General features: G+C 46.9%; 1 long non-coding RNA gene across 1 annotated transcript; it reads left to right on the top strand.

Annotated features, from left to right (window-relative positions):
* Positions 1 to 1,677: 1,677 nt before the first annotated feature.
* Positions 1,678 to 15,339, top strand: LOC103171253. The gene is made up of 4 exons (XR_003757959.1): positions 1,678 to 1,913; positions 6,077 to 6,156; positions 8,286 to 8,420; positions 14,387 to 15,339. It is a non-coding gene; the product is annotated as an uncharacterized LOC103171253 (long non-coding RNA).
* The last annotated feature ends 4,433 nt before the right edge of the window (positions 15,340 to 19,772 follow it).

Here is a 19,772-nt window from a genome sequence, read left to right as displayed (position 1 = left end):
AAATTAGATTTACATAAAAGCAACTTGCAAAGCAGCATGTCTAATGGCTAGAACACAGGCCTGAGAGTGAGAACGACTTGGGTTCACTGGTTTCTCCTTCACTGATCCGCTGTGTGATCTTGGACCAGTTGCTTAGCTTCCCTGTGCCTCAGTTACATAATCTGTAAAAATGGGGATTAAGACTGTGAGCTCCATGTGGGACAGGGACACCGTCCAATCTGACTAGTTTGTGTCGGCTCCAACACTTAATACAATGCCTGGCACATAGTAAGCACTTAAAAAATACCATGAAAAAACAAAAAACAAGAAAAACTTCTGGGTCAGACCAAGGATATGCGTTTGGGGTTGTCAGGGAACAAATTCTCCTTAGTTCTGTAGAACAATTTAGATATGTGACCTTGTTGTGTTTTTTTTTTTACCAATTCTAACAAAAAGGCTTGAAAGTTCATATTTTGCATCCAGTCCCCATTAAAAGCAGGATAGGGGTCACTGACCTCAGAGCTGCTCCTATTCGTCAGCTTCTGATGGTGGGGTGAGAGGATAAGAACAAGGAATGCTGGGGGAGAGAGAAGAAAGGATCCAGGATAGCGAATGAATACCAAAAGAAAATAGTGGTATTTATTAAGCGCTTTCTGTTTGCCAGGCACTGTACTAAGCACTGGGGTAGACTGGAGCAAATCATGTTGGACACAATCCCTGTCCAACATGGGGCTCACAAGTCTTAATCCCTATTTTTACAGATGAGGTAACTGAGGCACAGAGAAGAGAAGTGATTTGCCCAAGGTCGCACAGCAGACAAGTGGCAGAGCCGGGATGAGAACCCAGGTCCTTCTGACTCCCAGGCCCGTGCGTTATCCACTAGGCCGTGTAGAAGTTTCTGTCCCCGCCAGGATTACACCTGTGCTGGCGACCAGAGCAGCCGTCACGGCTAAAGAGGAAGTCTTTCCAGTCTGCTTTGGTCCTCTTCCCGATGGATCGATTGCCATCGCCGCAGGCCCTGCACTTCTGGTAGTCCTTCACACCACCTCAAATGAAAATAATTCATTAAGGGTCCCTCTTTAATGATTAGGTGCTCAGTGGTATGCATGGACACGGACTGGAGCCCCTTACAATCAATCAGTGGTCCATAATGAGCACTTGATGTCTTCAGGCCACTGTATTCATTCATTCAAATGTATTTGTTGAGCACTCGCCTCTCTCAGGGTCGCACCTGGAGAGTGTCCAGTCGTCCACCAGTCTCGGCTATGGGACGGAGAGTCAAGCAGAGGCCTACCCATTCCATTCCTAGTTTGGGCAGTGGCTAGAGAGTGGAAGGCAATCTGTTACAAGTCAAAACTCACCCATGCTGGGCAGCAGCGGCACGGGAGAGGGTCGAGGGCAGAGACTCAAGTTTACTGCAGAGAAGAAGACGGTGGTAAACTGCTTCCTCATTTCCACCAAGAAAACTCTATGGCTACACTACCAGGATGATTACAGATGGAGAGTGGGGCATTCTGGTAGAGATGTGTCCGTGGTGTCGATATGGGTTGGAAACGCTTTGACGGCGTGAGACAAGTTGAGCACTTACTGTGTGCAGAGCACTGTGCTAACTACTTGTGAGAGTATGATACATCAATAAACAGATGCATTCCCTGCCCACAACGACAACTGTACTGAGCCCTTGGGAGAATACAGTAGAATAAGTAGAACCATCCCCAACTCCAAGGTTTTTACATTCTAGCAGAGATTTTTACACTCCAGGAACTGGATTTTGAGCCATCCTGGTGGAATGGGAGCTCCTCTGATGCATTGAGCATATGGTCAGTGTGAGGTTGGATTACGTCTAGTGATGATCCATCCTGCTTTCTGCCCCATAAGCGGCTGCTGCTGTCATCTACACCTCCTTCAACTACCTCTGACACACTGCTTAGACGGTGAGTACGTCCGGGGCATTTTCCCTTCATTTGCCCGGTGGAAGGTGGTGTTGGTGATGGCCAAATGGTTACTGATGCAGTGATTAATGGGAGACTGTTTTCTTTCATAGTATCTGTTAAAGTGCTTACTATGTGCCAAGCACTGTAATAATATGAATAATAACTGTGGTATTTTTTAAGTGCTCACTATGTGCCGGGCAGTGTTCTAAGCACTAGGGTAGACACAAGCTAATCAGGTTGGATACAGTCCCTGTCCCACAAAGCGTTCACAGTCTTAATAGCGCTGGGGTTATCACAAGCTAGTCAGGTTGGACACGGTCCATGTTCCACGTGGGGCTCATAGTCTCAAACCCCATTTTACCGATGCGGTAACTGAGTCACAGAGAAATGAAGTGATTTGCCCAAGGCCACATGGCAGACAAATGGTGGAGCCAGCATTAGAACCCAGGTCCCTCTGCCTCCCAGGTCCATGCTCTATCCACTTGGCCACCTTGCTTCTCAAGATGTCCTTGTCAAGTGGAAATCTATTTAAAGAGAAGGACTGTTTTGGGACCTGAATGATGTAGTCATTTCCCTGCTTGGGGGAAAGGGGCTGAATTAGATTGTCTCACAAGATATATATATTTGTGTGAAACTCCCCTGCTCCCTCTCTTGATTGATTCTACACACCCTAGGCCTCACTCCCATTTTGACGGTGTTTCACAAGGTGGTTTATTTTCCATTATTTTTTGGCCACCATTCCAAGTATGTCTTACCGACAAAATCTTATAGCAGTGAGATTCTAAACTTGAAATGACTCTCAAGATAATTAACACACATCCTATACTAAAAAGCTTGGATAATATAGGTGCCCTGTGGATATAACATTTTTTTCATTTCAAATTTCAATGAATTTTCCACCGCCCCAGCTTGGTTCACCTCAGCAACATCCCTAGCACTTATGTAGAGTCAACCGTCTTCAGCACTTATGAGTATTCAACAATCAAGGTTCTGTACTCTATTTTATGATGATGCTTATGGTATTTGCTAAGGACTTACTATGAAATAATAATAATAATGATAATATTTAAGTGCTTACTATGTGCCAGGCACTGTTCTAAGTGTTTAGGTAGATACAAGATAATCAGGTAGCCACAGTCCCTGTCTCACATAGGGCTCACAGTCTTAATCCCTGTTTTACAGATGAGGGAACTGAGCCCCAGAGAAGTGAAATGACTTTCCCAAAGTCACACAGCAGACAAGTGACAGAGCCAGGATGAGAACCTGGGTCCTTCCGACTCCCAGGCCTGTTATCTATACACCGCCTCCCTGCTTCTGAGGAAGCCAGGGTCGAGGGTCAGGAAAGCAAAGGAAAAGAGCAACTTTACGAGTGAGTGCTCACTACGTGCCAAACACTGTTCTAAAGCACTGGGGTAGATACACGTTAATCAGGTGGGACACAGGCCCTGCCCCACATGAGACTCACAATCTAAGTAGGAGGGAGAACAGGTATCGGATTCTCATTTTACAGATGAGGAAAGTGAGACCCAGAGAAGTGAAGTGATTTGCCCAAGGTCACCGAGCAGACAAGTGGCAGACCCGGTGTTAGAACCCAGATCCTCTGATTCCCTGGCCTGTGCTCTTTCCACTAGGCCATACTGCTTCCCCTGGGCTCCCATGGGTTCATCTATCCATACTCAAACAAAAGTACTCAAAACTTTGAAGTTGCTCAATAGGAGCAAGATTAAAGGACCCCTCCATGCGTGTATAATCATTCAGATTCCTGCCCACGACCGACATTTAGGCTTCGGAATAGCAGACGCTGCTGGCTGATCAGATGAAATTTCAGCTCTGTGAGGGTAGGGGCCGGGCCGGAATGGCCGAAGCTGGGGCCTGGGCCTGGATCTCCTCGCGGGGGTCCTCGTGTAACCTGCGATGCAGATGACATCATACCTGGGGCCGCATGATGACATTTTATGTAGCGCATTGTGATAAGGTCATCGTAGTGCATCCAGCCAAAGTGGCGACAGAGATGGAAGGGAGCTGTGTCCTACTTCAGCTTGCCCTTGTATGCCCAGTCAGGTGCCTAGAGCCGGGGGCCTCTGGTCAGGAGGATGTGGGGGCGGGCCCTTGGGAGGGAAGCAGGAAGAGAGCTGCATTGTGAGAAGAAGGGAAAGGTTTGGGTGCTTCCCTATCCCTGCTGTGTCCAAGTGACGTTTCCTGGCACCCTTTTCTTCCCCCCATCCCCTCCCACCCCCACTCCATGCATCTTCCACATCTTGCTCCCCAGAAAGCAGAGGTTGCTGCAGGGTGAGGCATGGAGGAAGAAGAAGATCATCAAGGGACCTCTCCCCTGCTTTCCGATCGTAATGATTAACCCCAGAGCCATGGGGCAGTCCCACAGTGAAATGATGAAACGAATACACACGTGTGCACACACACATACAAATGTTAACTCCGCCCCGGTACCAGGGACACCACATTTCATGTCTGGACAATGGGACCAAGGTCAGGGAGAGGCGGGAGAAATCCTTACAGTCAGTCTTTGCAGGTAGGTTCAGCTGGGGCTGGACAGCTTTAGTATCTAGGGGGTCTCAGATGTGAGGGGGTGGGAGTTGGGAAGAACCCCCCTTCCCCTCCCTCCATCCTACCCCCCCTCCCCCTCTCCCCCCCCACACACACTGAGGGGGAATGGAAGATGCTTGGCAGTGTTTTTGGGTGCACCTCTCTCTTTTCCCAACTAACCATTTTTCTCCCCTGCTCATGTCCTCCCCTCACCCTACCTTCCTCCCTCTAGTCCCCCCCAGCAACAACAACCTTGACACTTTTGTGCTCCTTCCACTCCTGTGCACTCACTCACCCCTGCAGTGCTTCTCTACAAAGTTGACTTGCCGAGTCTATTACTGAAGCACTTAGTCATCCACATATCCTCTTTCCATTCTCTTCTTCCTAGCCATAATTTAGTTTGTTTACGTCCACCGTTAGACTGCAAACTCCCTGAAGACAGATTCCATACTCTTCCAAGCACTTAGTACAGCGCCCTACAACATATCACACCCCAAGAAATCCTATCCTGATTAATCCTGATTGATAGTTAATGCTCACGCTCTGTCATCTGGAGTTGATGGGAAGGAGGATGCCCTTCTCAGTGACACCTGGGATGAAAGCTACCTTTTCATGAACTGCCTGGAACCAGTCATTCCTCTTTTTGTTTTAGAATGGTCTTGGAAGCTACCCCACTCATGAATTTGAGGAATGCTGGTAATCCTCAAGAACTATGAACAATTTGTCTTTTGAGGATATTATGGACCCTCTAGAGCTCTAAAGGCTCTGACTTCTTGCCCCAGCAATGTGGCTGCAGCCTGAGATTCCTCTCAATAAAATACTAGTAATAATTATGGTATTTATTAAGTGCTTGCTATGTGCCAAGTACTGTACTAAGCGCTGGGGTAGATAGGAAGTAATCAAAGGCCTCAGCTCTCGACTCTTGGCTCTCTGTGAGGCCAAGGTGGTGATCTTGCTTGTTTTCATTTAAGGGTCGCAGTGTGGCCCAGTGGGTAGAGTATGGGCCTGGAGTCCCCAAAAACCCTGTGTTCTAAACCCAGCTCCGTCACTTGTCCGCTATGCGACCTTGGGCAAGTCACTTCACTTCTCCGTGCCTCAGTCACCTCATCTGTAAAATGGGCATTAAGATTGTGAGCCCTGTGTTGGACAGGGACTGTGTCCAGCCTGATTATCTTGTGTCTACCACAGCACTTCGAACAGTGTTTGCAACAGAGTAAGCATTTAACAAATACCATCGGTATTATTATTATTTCATTAGTCACTTTTTATTTCAGACACAGCCTACTCCACTGTGGCAGCAGCCTGGGATTCCCCTCAATAAAAGAAGCCCAGGCCTCTGCTCAGGCTGTCTGTGAGGACTTGGTAATGGTCGTAACTCATTTTCATTAGCCACTTTGTAATTCAGACACAGCCTAGCCCAATGTGTAATTCCCCTCAATAAAAGAACCTCAGGCCCTCTGCTCAGAGGTCTCCGTGAGGCCGTGGTCACGGTCCTACTCGTTTCCATTAGTCACTTTTTTTATTTCAGACAGGCCTGATCCAATTGGGTCACCAAACGGGAGGACTTCCACCAAACCTCTACTTTTACAAGGCACTAAACAAAGCTTTGTTTTCCACAGGGAATAATTTAAGACACATCAAGAGCCAAATATTTGACCGAAACAACATAAAGAAGATGTTAGAAAGTGATAAAAACACAGTAAGTACACAGCATTAATGTGATAATAATAATGTTGGTATTTGTTAAGCGCTTACTATGTGCCGAGCACTGTTCTAAGCGCTGGGGTAGACATAGGGGAATCAGGTGGTCCCACGTGGGGCTCACAGTCTTCATCCCCATTTTACAGATGAGGGAACTGAGGCACAGAGAAGTTAAGTGACTCGCCCACAGTCACACAGCCGACAAGTGGCAGAGCTGGGATTCGGGGCCCAGTAAATACATACCGAGAAGGAAATATGAAATAAATGCTAAACTGTGCATACTGAGAAAAACATACTTGTCTTTATCGAAAGCTTTGCACATGTTCATTTGGTGGCTAATTATAATAAATGCTATTTATTAAGGGTTTATCGTCGGTCAAACACCATGCTAAGGGCTAGAACAGTTGCAAAACATTCAGATTCAACATAGTCCCTATCCCTCACAGGGTTCACATTCTAAGGAGGAGAGAGAGCAGGTACTTAATCCCCATTTTACAGGTGAGGAAACTGAGGCACAGATAAATTAAGTGACGACCGAGATCATGAAGCAAGCAAGTGAGCAAACTGGGATTTGAACCCAGGCCTCCTGACTCCCAGCCCTGTGCTCTTTCCATTTATATGGTCAACTGAGTCCAGGCAACATACCCATTAGCAGTCAGCCATGCCAGGACTTGGGCAAAGAGCAGGCAGGGACGAGGCGCTTCGTTCCCGGAAAGTGCTCAGCTGAGAGGATATGGAGAGGCAGGGCCACAACCGGCCATAATCATTCAAACAATCGATCGTATTTATTGAGCGCTTACTGTGTGCAGAGCACTGTACTAAGTTCTTGGGAGAGTAAAATATAACGGAGTTGGTAGACACGTTCCCTGACCAGAAGAATAATTAAGACGGATCGATAGACATGAATATGGATACTCACAGATTTTGGGTTTTCGGTTTCACCCAGTCATTGTTGTCTGGACCCATGTTCAACGGCGTCCGTGTACCATTCCATGTGGTATTCCTGGCCAAATTCCAATGTCACATGACTTTAGAGGACCACAGAAGGGCTACTTCTTGCATGGGGCACCAAGTGGCTAGCTTCCCACAATCTTTGTTCAGCTATGCTTTTAGCAGGGCCCACAAGTGTTTGTGTACAAACTTTTTGTTTCTGACAATCGTGGCATCTAGAAGAGAATAATAAAATGAAAAGTCAAAAGGAAGTGATGGATTCAGAAAAGTGAGATGGCGGAGAAGCAGTATGGCCCAGTGGAAAGAGCACGGGCCTGGGAGTCAGAGAACCTGGGTTCTAATCCCGGTTACGCCACTTGTCCGCAGTGCAACCTTGAGCAAGTCACTTAAATTATCTGTGCCTTAGTTACCTCATCTGTAAAATGGGGATTAACACTGTGGGCTTTATGTGGGATAGGGATTGTGTCCAACCCCATTATTTTGTTTCTACCGCAGCGCTTAGTACGCTGCCTGACACACAGTAAAACCTTAACAAATACTACACAAAACAAGCAAACAAAATCATTTTTCTAACAGTTTCAAGTGCAGCTGCCCTCAGGAGCTTGTATGGGGTAAATGAGTTCCGAATATTCTTTGAATAATGCAGGCGGCATTTGCGATTTCATCTCATTCGGGAGCGTTTCTCTAAACCAGTCCTCTGTGAATACTGAGAGGTGACTGTAATTCATCTCCCTAGTTTGAACAACACTAAAGGGAAAACTGGAACACAATAATAATGAATAATGCTTATTAAGCACATTTGATACTGTGTGGGTGAATCTTACCAATAGAGTGAGTGATGTTGAAATGCAATCTGAAGCAGTGAATTATTGTAGCGAAAAGCTGGCTTGCAAAGACTCTGGGAATACAGTCAAATGACAACTTCTCTAGTTGCTTTGGAAATGGGATTCCTTTTCCCTGGTGTATGGTTTCTATTGTTCTTGGACAGGAGAGGTAGCATATTGATAAAAGTAGTAGCCTTGAATATATTGGAGGTGTTAGATGAACAACACAGCTACTTCACCGCTCCACTTTTAATTATTCGCCATGTTTTGTGTGAGCCATACACTGTTCTGGGAAACAGATCATTCGGTTTTCCAATCCTAATTATACTAATTTTATGCTTACTGCTTTCAGGGATGAACTTTGTGAACAACCAAGATGGAAGATACACTGATAAATGAGATTAGAGCTGTGTTAGTGAAGGGGAATTTGAGATCCAGGAGAGTTCCAGAAGTTAGTCAAAACTCTACATAGCTTTTGGGAGTTTGGGTAAGGCAGTTTAGTTTTATCTGAATAATAATGATGTTATTTGATATTTGTTAAGACTCTCTACCTGCCAAGCACTGTGCAAAGGTAGAAACAAGATAGGTTAGGCACAGCCTCTGTCCCACACTGGGCTCACGATATAAGTAGGAGGGAGAACATGGATTGAATGTTATACTGGTTCCCAACTCTCCTATCTTCATTCAAAATGATATTCCCCACTTGGGTCTAAAGCTTGCTATAAAATGTGAAAAATCTTCCATGTAATTTCCATTTCAGAGGCCTTTGCCTTCACTAAACCAAACTGAGGATCAGGAAGCATACTGAGTAACTTTTCCTTGGATAAATGGGAATCTGATTCTCTTCAAAAAACAGATGTCTGAGGTGAGAGAGCATGAGAAAATTTAGTCATAGGGCAATCAAATGAAGGTGGACCAATGCAATACTCTTTAAAAGGAGGTTCATTCATTCATTAAATTGTATTTATTGAGCGCTTACTGTGTGCAGAGCACTGTTCCAAGTGCTTGGATTGTATAATTTGGCAACAGATAGAGATAACTCCTGCCCAACAACAGGCTCAAAAAGGTTCATAGGGAAGTTTCTTCTAGCACCAAAGCCTTTGCTGTGGAGAGACATTATAAGCCACAATTTTCTTTATGCTTCATGTGTTCCTGAGAAAACTGAGGAGGAATCTCCAGTGTATCCCTTCCCTCCCACTTCCACCCCCTCCCCAGTCCGGAGGCAAATTGGACATTTAGATCAATTCCTCTCTCTTCTCTATCCCCGCTCCCGGTTTGGAAGGCAGACTTCCCTGTTTTTCCCCTCCCTGCTCTCCCCCAAAACTCTGCTCTCTGCCGCAGTAGAGTGAGTTATCCTGTTCTCCGTCCCAGGAAAACACGGTTCTTTCCAAACCAAAGTCAAGTTTGATATGTGTCTGCAGCACTGAGGGCAGGTGTGGCACTCCCCTCGACTTTCGGCAAGAAAAAAATCTTTGAGGCCAACTTAAAGCTCAGAGCTTTCTGCAGAGAGGAAAACTGTATTTGAGTAGGAGAGTGAACGGGAGGCGATGGAGGAAGTTCTTTGCCTCTCGGGAAGGAGTTGTATCACTTAAGCTTCTCTGGTGGAGAAGTTGTGCTCTCTAGTGGTTGTCAAATTTCCAGAGGCAGATCACCAGTGCCCAGCTTCTGCTGCTTAGCCTAAGGATGCTTCCAACCTCTTCTTTATCAGATGGAAACCTTCCTGCCCTCATGGGGCCTGCAGATCTTTGGGGTTGATTTATGGTGTCGCAGATTTATAGCTGGGGACCCCTCTCCCAGTGCCCCTGGGAAACAAGGTTTCGGTTGGGAAGGTTTTATTTTTTTTCCAATTTCCTCCCAACCTGAAGGAAGAAACTCGTATTTTCAATTTCCCTTCACCAGAGTGTATTTGCTTGCGTTTGCAAGGTTTTATTGGCATGGGGCTCTGTGCAGACAGGCACTTAACAAGCTTTTGATGATGATGAAGGGTGGGATTTGGCTGGAGCCTTCCTCCAAAATCAGGGTTTAGCAGGGCAGGATCTCAGAGGAGCTCAGAGCCAGTATCTGTGTTTGTTTTGGTAGCCCTAGGGAGGAAGAGCCTGAGAAATCCATCCTTGCCTCACACAGGTGGAGGGAGCCGAGAGCCTTATTTGACCGAGAGTTTAGACTCGGCAGCATCGTCAACGGAATCGATAGGCAAACCACTTTTTGCCCTAGGAAGCGTCACCTGCCCCCTTTCGCCATCAACATTGTGGGGATTCGAGGGCCACGGAGGTTTGGTCTTCTCTCTCCTTTTCCTCACGCTTCCCTCTTCCGATCTCACACCCTCTCCCTCCCCTGTTTTTCAGTCCGGGGCCCAGCGCCCTGTCATCTGAAAGTCAGAGAGAGACCCGGGGTCGGGACATCCCTTTATACCTTTGTGAATATCTCCGTGGAGATAGGGCCTTTTATCCTGAAACACTTTACCGACTTCATATACCGGGATCACTTCATCCCCCACTGAAGTGCCGCCAGCCGACTTTGGCCTGCAAGGTGGCAGCTGTTCCCCCCCCCGCCCCAGTTTAGGGCAGGAAGTGGAGAAGAACCTGATATTCAATTAAAACTGCAGAGGGAATTCAGAGAGGCAGCAGGGTCATTAGCCAGGGCCCAGGGCCGGGGGGCCTGGAGGCCCTGGGCTTCATTCCCGTCTCCACCAACAGACCGGGTGACCTTGGTCTCTGGGGTCCGGGGTTTTTTCCTCTGAAATGAGGCAAATTCCCTCTGCCCTTTCCGGGTTTCCCAATCTTGCCCCATCTTGCTTCAGCTTTTCCAACCTAAGCAATCCTCTTGGAAAACATAACTGTGGTATTTGTTAACTGCTTGCTCTGTGGCAGGCGCTGTACTAAGCGCTGGGGTAGATAAAAGCAAATCGGGTTGGACACAGTCCCTGTCCCACATGGGGCTCAGAGTCTTAATCCCCATTTTACAGATGAGGCAACTGAGTCCCAGAGACGTGAAGTGACTTACCCAAGGGCATGCAGACCAGTGGCAGAGCCAGGATGAGAACCCAAGCCCTTATGACTCCTAGGCCTGTGCTCTATCCACTAATCCCTGCAGTTCTCTCTACCACGATCAGATTTCTATAAAGAAGGGAGCCATTAAGGCACACCATTGTTCTGCAAAAAATTCCTAGGGTCTTTATGGGATGCTTTCAGAATGGACAGGGGCTGCGTGATGTGTTTGGCAGCTGAACAGAAGATAATGGAGTAAAGTGGGAGCCAAAATACTGACTACATAGTGTGGGTGTGTGTGGTTGGGTTCCTCTTTTCCTTCCATAAAAGTTCACAGGGCTAGATGTTGGATAAGCTATTTATGGGCAGGGTTCATGTCTACCAGCTCCACTGCATTCTCCTCTCCCAAGCATTTAGGACAGTGCTCTGCACACAGCAAGTGCTCAATAAATACCACTGATGGAGTGATTGGGTGAACCCAAAGAGGAAGCTTGTAGCATTGAGGTATATACCAATTTTTGAACTCCATTTAGTTATTTTTTCCAAATTCTTGCTGTAACCAGTTTATAACTTCTTTTCCTCCCCTTTCCACTCAAGTATACATTTCGATGGCAAACTCCTCCAGGACAGGAACTGGTGGGTCTTACTTTTCTGGTAATCTCCCAAGCAGGAGGAGACCAGGGTAATGTTCTGCTCTGAGGGGGCGCCTAGTCAATGCTTTTGCCTTCCTGATTAGCTGAGGCATGAATGTCTCCCTCTCTTTCAAGTCTCCTAATGATGCTGTTTCTCCAGGACAAGTTCTCTCTTCTTGTGGCAGTTGTCGGTTGGAGATTGGAATGAGTGAACTGTTCAGATTGGTCAGAGTGCAGCTTTCTCCCTGAATGGGTCAAAGTGAAAAGTGGTTTTTTAAAATGTATTTGTTAAGCGCTTACTATGTGCCAGGCACTGTACCAACCGCTGGGATAGATACTAGTGAATCAGGTTAGACTTGGTCCACGTCCCACGTGGAGCTCACAGTCTTAATTGCATTTTACAGCTGAGGTAACTGAGGCCCAGAGAAGTGAAGTGACTTGCCCAAGGTCACACAGCGGACGAGTGGCAGAGCCGGGTCTCCCAAATGCTTAGTACAGTGCTCTGCTCTCAGTAAGTGTTCAATAAATATGACTGAATGAATGAATGAACTCAGGACCTTTGACTCCCAGCCTCATGCTCTACCCACTAGACTATTCTGCTTCTCTGGGTTCTGTTCAGGAGCAAATGAGTTCATCTTGGGGTTTATCCAGACTCTCCATTTCTCTTCCTTTGTTCTCCTATTTTTTGAACTGTGAAGTGTTTATCTGCACACAAACATTCCTCCAGAGCCTGGACAGGAGAAATAAAAAATATCAAATAACTCGAGTTTGCTACTTGTTCCCAGCCGGAATGACTGAAGAGAATAGAGGCTGAAGCTAAAATGAGGTCTATCTGAATTTCCATCTAGAGGTATTTATTAGTGGTATTTATTAAGCTTCCCCTCTGTGCATGGCACTGTACTAAGCACTTGGGAGTACAATAAAGACAATATCTGCTCTCGAGGAGCTTACAATCTAGCAGGGGAGGCAGACATCAAAATGAATTACAGGTAGGGGAAGCAACCAAGTATGAAGTTATGCAAAGAGGGGTGTGGGGGGCGTGAGTACAGAAGTGCTTAGGGAGCACAGTTTTGAATGGATGGGTGATACACTAGGGAAGGAAAATAGAATGGAGAGATGAGAGATTACTCAGGGGAAGCTTCTATTCCAGTATGAGATGTCATTTTAGTAAGGCTTTGAAGATGGGGAAGAGTAGTGGCCCTTGTGATGTGATTTGGGGGGTGGGGATGGGGGGGGAGTCCCAGACAGGAAAGAAGGTGTGAGCAAGAGGTCGACAGTGAGTAAGATGTGAGTGAGGCACGGTGAGTGACTAGGTTGGTATTGTTGTTGTTGTTTTATGCTGTCGAGTCGTGTCTGACCCATAGCGACACCGTAACAGATCTCTCCCAGAAAGCCCCACTTCCATCTGCAATCATTCTGGTAGTGGATCCATAGAGTTTTCTTGGTAAAAATATGGAAATGGTTTACCATTGCCTCTTTCCACGCAGTAAACGAGTCTCTGCCCTCGACCCTTTCCCGTGCCGTTGCTGCCCAACACGGGTGAGTTTTGACTTATAGCAGATTGCCTTCCACTCACTTGCCATTGGCCAAGCTAGGAATGGAATGGGTAGGCCTCTGCTTGACTCTCCCTCCCATAGTCGTGACTGGTAGAGTATTGGTAGGTGTGATCCTGAGAGGGGAGGTTGGTATTAGAGGAGCAAAATGTACAAACTGGTTTGAAGTGGGAAAGGAGTGAGGATAAGAACAGGGAGAGAGCTGACTGGGTGTCTTGAAGTCAATGGTGAGGAATTTCTGCTTGATGCACAGGTAGATGGGCAACCTTTGGAGGCTTTTGAAGAGCGGGAAGACATTTGCAGAACAGTGTTTTAGAATGTGATCTGGGTGGCCGAGTGAAGTATGGACTGGAGAGGAGAGAAGCTGGAGGCAGGGAGATCAAAGAGAAGGCTGATGCAGTAGTCCAGTTGGGATAGGGCATGTGCTTGGACCGCTGCGGTGACATTTTGGATGGAGAGGAAGGGACAGATTCTGGAGGTGTTATGAATTTAGAATAAGTAATAATAATAATAATATTGGTATTTGTTAAACGCTTACTATGTGCACTGTTCTAAGCGCTGGGGTAGACACAGGGTCATCAGGTTGTCCCATGTGAGGCTCCCAGTCTTCATCCCCATTTTACAGATGAGGGAACTGAGGCACAGAGAAGTTAAGTGACTTGCCCACAGTCATACAGCTGACAAGTGGCAGAGCTGGGATTCGAACCCACGACCTCTGACTCCCAAGCTCTTTCCTCTGAGCCACGCTGCAACAGGATTCAACCCATCTATGCTTTGTATTTCAGCAATCTTTAAGAAGCAGCATGGCCTGTTGAATACAGCATGGAACTGGGAGACAGGGGACTCTAATTCCAGCTCCTCCACTTGCCTGCTGCTTGACCTTAGGCAGGTCATTTAACGTCTCTGTTCCTCCATTTCCTTGTCTGTGACAAGGGGGATAAAATACCATTTCTCCCTCCCCCTTTAGACTCAAGTGGGATAAGAACTACATCCGAACTGGTTATCTTGTATCTACCACAGTCCTTAGCACAGGGCTCAGCACAAAGAAAGCACTTTACAAATACCACAGTTATTTTTCATATTATGTCCCTTGGGGGTATATAGAGAGTTGGTCAAGTGTGTTTAGCTAAACAATAAGTTGTGTAATTAGCCCACCTCTGCCCTCGACCAGTCACTGGAAATGTTGAGCCAGAAAGGTCAGAGAGAAATGACAAAATGTGTCACTTTTCTGAGTCATAGTGACAATGACAGTATTCCTTTTCCTCTTCCCTGACTTCTCAGTGTTTGCATCTGGAACCCTAAAGCTGCATTGACTCACTGCTTCTGCATTCGATGTACCCCTCTGGACAAACAAACAAAGAAAGGAAAGAGAAAGAAGTTGGCTTGGAGCCACCTCAGCGGAGAGCAAGCGCTCAGTTTTGCAACTATCCAGCAGCAACACTTTCTGTTTTTTGTCATGGAAATTGTATGTAGTGCTTAGCTGTCCACGAGGGTCTTGCTAAACGGATGCAATAGTCACTTTTCAATCACGTCTAATGAAGTTACGTTAAAATCTTTCCTACACGAATCAGCCTTTTCTGCCTTTTAGCGTGGCAAAGAGAAACTCTGGACGTTTTGGAAATTCATCCGTTTTGAATTATCTCCATTCCAATGTAAACTTCAGTGTTTTTCAGCGCTGAACCATGTGCTCATTTTGCCCATCCTAAGGCCTGGTGTTTTGTCCGCTTGGAACAGAAAATGAAAAATTTCAAACTTCCCCTTAGAACAATTCTCAGTTACAATTGGAGATGGAATTGGTTATGCAGGGAGAAAGATTCGTGATATTCATTGAGCACCACCCCAGTGCAGAACTGGATCAAGCACTTAGAAAGAGCAAAACAGATAAGCAAAACGCATACACCCTGCCTTCCGGGAGCTTACAATCGATCCTAAGGCTCATGGTCACCTGGGTGAAGTGTCCCTCAACAGAGCCGATCTTCGGTCCAAAGATGCCGACAGTGAGCCCGCTTCTGTGGGTGAGGAGTATTAGACTGCACATTTTGCCCATGCCCTGTGCCTTGCGGAATAAGTATTCTTACACTCCAATGGTTACGAGGGGAAAGATGTGACCTATCATCGAGAGAATGTGCCCTTGAGTTGTTTTCGCAGAGGGGCCGATAGCTTGGATTTAGCCATCCACCCTCTCTTACCCACTGCCACACATTGCCAGACAGCTAGCAGTCTCTGATCCCAGAATAAACTATGTGTCAATCAGTGGTATTTATTGAACACTTACTGCGTGCCAGGTACTGTACTGAGTGCTTTGGAGAAGGCAATGCCACAATAATAACAATTTTGGTACTGTTAAGCACTTCTAATGTGCTAAACAGCTTGTCAAGTGCTGAGGTAGGTACAGTCAGATTAATCGTCGTCCATTTCCCTCATGGGGGCTTCAGTCTAAGTGGGAGGGAGAACAGGTGTTGAATGCCCATTTTGGAGTTGAGGGAACTGAGGCACAGAGAAGGTAAGTGAATTTCCCTCTGCCACTCAGCAGGCAAGTGGAGGAGCTGAGACAAGAACCCAGGTCTCCTCAATCCCAATGGAATTTGTTAAGTATTTACAATGTGCCAGGCACAGTTCTAAGCGCTGAGGTAGATACGAGGTAATCAGGTTGGGCACAGTCCATATCCCACATGGGGCTCACAGTCAGTCCCCATTTTCCAGATGAGGTAATTGAGGCCCCGGGAAATGAAATGATTTGCCCAAGGTCACATAGCAGACAAGTGGCAGAGCTGGGACTAGAACCCAGGTCCTTCTGTCTACCAGACCCGTGTTGCATCCACTAGACCTCACCGTGGCCATCAACAAATTCAAGTGCTGATTTCTCTTCCTAGGTCCAGACCAGAATTTTTTTTCCATTACCAAACCAATAGGTCCTCAGCATTTAGGATTCCTAGAATAAATCGATCAATCAATTGTATTTATTGAGCTCTTTCTATGTGCAGAACACTGAACTGAGCATTTGGAAGAGTATAATATAACAGCTGGTTAACACATTTCCTGCCCGCAGCTTCAGTGGGTAAGAGTAACATAAATAACACCATGCTCTTGATAAAGGAAAAAACAATATATTTGATGGGTTTTGTACAGTAATAATGACCTTCAGAAAACCATGCCCCTATGTTTGACACGTATCCACTAGACTGGAAACTCCTCGAGGACAGAGATCCTGACTTTACCTTCCATTTTTTTATAGTATTTGTTAAGCGCTTCCTAAGCTTAGCCAAAAAGATACAAGCTAATCACTTGTACTAACTACATGGGGCTCCCAGTCTTAATCCCCATTTTACAGATGAGGTAACTGAGGTACAGAGAAGTGAAGTGACTTACCCAAGGTCACACAGCAGACAAGTGGCAGGGTTGGGATTAGGCTCCCAGACCCGTGCTCTATCCACAAGTCCATGTTACTTCTATTGAATTCTCCCAAGCTCTGCACCTGGACGGCTCCCTGTAAATCCTGTCGAATACAAGTTGCAGGAACGAAGTGGTTCTTTGGAAGAGTACTAGGTGACATTTCAGAGTTGGAGAACCTAGCAATTTTTCTCCATTCATTCAATCATTTTTAGGACCGGACCGGACCAGGGCGCGGTCCCGGCTGGAGATCTCCATCCACCCGCCCCTTCTTCCCTCACCTCCCTCCTCTCTTTCTCTAGCCCAGCCCTCACACTCTGCTCTTCTGCTGCCACTCACCTCCTCAACTGGGTCTCTTTCTTGCCTGTCCCGCTGTTGACCCCGGCTCACGTCCACCTCTGGCCTGGAATGCCCTCCCTCCTCACATCTGCCAAACTAACTCTCTTCCCCTCTTCAAAGCCTCCAGGCGACCTTCCCAGATTGAAGCCTCCCTTCCCCTCTGCTCTTCCTCCCCTCCCCATCGCCCCTACTCCCTCCCTCTGCTCTATCCCCTCCCCACAGCACTTGTGTATATTTGTACGTATTTATTATTCTATTTATTTTATTAGTGATGTGTATACATCTATAATTCTATTTATCTGTTTTGATGCTATTGATGCCTGTCTCCTTGTTTAGTTTTGTTGTCTGTTACTCCCCTTCTAGATTGTGAGCCCGTCGTTGGGCGGCGATCGTCTCTGTCTTTTACCAGATGGTACTTTCCCAAGTGCTTAATAATAATAATAATAGTAATGTTGGTATTTGTTAAGCGTTTACTATGTGCCGAGCACTGTTCTAAGCGCTGGGGTAGACACAGGGCAATCAGGTTGTCCCACGTGGGGCTCACAGTCCCCATTTTACAGATGAGGTAACTGAGGCACCGAGAAGTTAAGTGACTTGCCCATAGTCACACAGCTGACAAGTGGCCGAGCCAGGATTCGAACCCATGACCCCTGACTCCAAAGCCCGTGCTCTTTCCACTGAGCCACGCTGCTTCATAACAGTGCTCTGCACAAAGCACTCCATAAATACAACTGAATGGATACTGTGTGCAGTGCACAGCACTTAGGGCTTGGGAGAGTACACAACAACAATAATAAACTGATACATTTCCTGCCCACAGTGAGCTTGCAGTCTAGAGGGAGAGACAGACATGAATATATAATTTCCAGAAATGTATATAGTGCTCTGGGGATGGATGAAGGGAGCAAGTCAGGGTGACACGGATGGGGGTGGGAGCAGAGGAAGGGAGTGGGAGAAGAGGAAAGGAGGGTTTAGTCAGGAAAGGCCTTTTGGAGGAGATGTGCCTTCAATAAGACTTTGAAGGGGAAGAGAGTAATTGTCTGTCGGATAAGAAGAGGGAGGGCATTCCAGATGACTCAACGGTGACTCAGTGTCACAGTTTATTGTTGATGTATTTGTGAGTGTGGGGTGGGGGCAAGTCTGCCTGGGTAACATCCCAGCACGCCTCAGGGGTTGTCTGATTTCCCTTCTGGCACCGAACCGTTTTGTGTTCCCCAACCTGAATCAAAGTGCACTGAGAGAAGCCTCAAAGGTGACCCGGGGAGCTGAAACTCGATCCCGGTTACTTCGAAATCCAAGCCCTTGGATGCTACCATTTTGGCTTAAATGGGCTCGTTCTTCTCAGATGTTGCCTCTGGAATTGGCACGAACGTCTGATTCTTCCTCTTAACCCCAGAAGGCCGCTAGCGATACCCCCGTTAACATTAAAGAAAGAGGTGGTGGACAGATGGGATGGGGGTTCCTCCGGTCAAGATGCCATACAGACTTCAGCATCCCTTTGGAACCCATGGGTTTTGCCACGGAAGGGTCCGGGGAGATGCTCGTCAGCCTCCTCCTGGCACTATTACGTTGTCTCTGACAGCCGACCACTCGCAGGGAAAGTGGGATTGCTGACCCTAGCCAAAAACAATAATAGAGACTTGTCTTCAGCACTTACTATGTGCCAAGCATTGTACTAAGAGCTGGGGGGAGATACACGATAATCAGGTTGGACTCATAATAATGTTGGTATTTGTTAAGCGCTTACTATGTGCAGAGCACTGTTCTAAGCACTGAGGTAGATACAGGGTAATCAGGTCGTCCCACGTGAGGCTCACCGTCTTCATCCCCATTTTTACAGACGAGGGAACTGAGGCCCAGAGAAGTGAAGTGACTTGTCCACAGTCACACAGCTGCCAAGTGGCAGAGCCGGGATTCGAACCCATGGCCTCTGCCTCCCAAGCCCGGGCTCTTTCCACTGAGCCACGCTGCTTCTCTAAGCAATAACGTTTTAGATGGAGGTTCCCCCCAGAGGACAGAGTGTGTGTCTGTGTCTAATTCCCACCTTGTACTCTCCCCCAGAGCTTAGAAGACTGCCTATCCACAATAAATACTTCAAACATAATATCTATTACTACTAATACTGCCTCCTTGGTTCAGAGCACCATATTAAACACTCGGGAGATTGGCAAAAGTGCAAATAGTGTAACGGCCAGGCAGCGGGAATTCTCCCCATTTCCCCTGCCTCAGCGTGGCTCAGTCGAAAGAGCCCGGGTTTGGGAGGCAGAGGTCATGGGTTCGAATCCCGGCTCTGTCACTTGGCAGCTGTGTGACTGTGGGCGAGTCACTTCACTTTTCTGGGCCTCAGTTACCTCATCTGTAAAATGGGGATGAAGACGGTGAGCCTCACGTGGGACGACCTGATTACCCTGGATCTCCCCCCAGCGCTTAGAACAGTGCTCTGCACATAGTAAGCGCTTAACAAATACCAAAATTATTATTATTGTTGTTATTATTATCATTATTATTATTAATCAGTGAAGTGCAGCAACCAGGGACTGGCAGAGAGCGTGGTCGCTCTGCCCCCTAGTGGCAGCAGCCTGAAAAGGTTGGTGCCGAAGCTCTGCCAGATCGCGGTCCTTCGTCCCATCTTTTGTTTGTTCTACGTATTTCTGTTTGGCTAAAATGGACTTATTCATGCATTGATTCATTCAGTAGTATTTATTGAGCGGGCTTGGGGGTCAGAAGTCATGATTTCGAATCCCGGCTCTGCCACTTGTCAGCTGTGTGACTGTGGGCAAGTCACTTCACTTCTCTGGGCCTCAGTTCTCTCATCTGTAAAATGGGGATTGACTGTGAGCCTCATATGGGACAAGCTGATTACCCTGTATCTCCCCCAGCGCTTAGAACTAGTGCTCTGCACATAGTAAGCGCTTAACAAATACCAACATTATTATTA

Source organism: Ornithorhynchus anatinus, chromosome 3 (genome assembly GCF_004115215.2).
Source record: "Ornithorhynchus anatinus isolate Pmale09 chromosome 3, mOrnAna1.pri.v4, whole genome shotgun sequence".
In the NCBI taxonomy this organism is placed as follows: Eukaryota; Metazoa; Chordata; class Mammalia; order Monotremata; family Ornithorhynchidae; genus Ornithorhynchus; species Ornithorhynchus anatinus.
The sequence above is the reverse complement of the archived record's forward strand: the minus strand, read 5'-3'. Positions and strand labels throughout refer to the sequence as shown.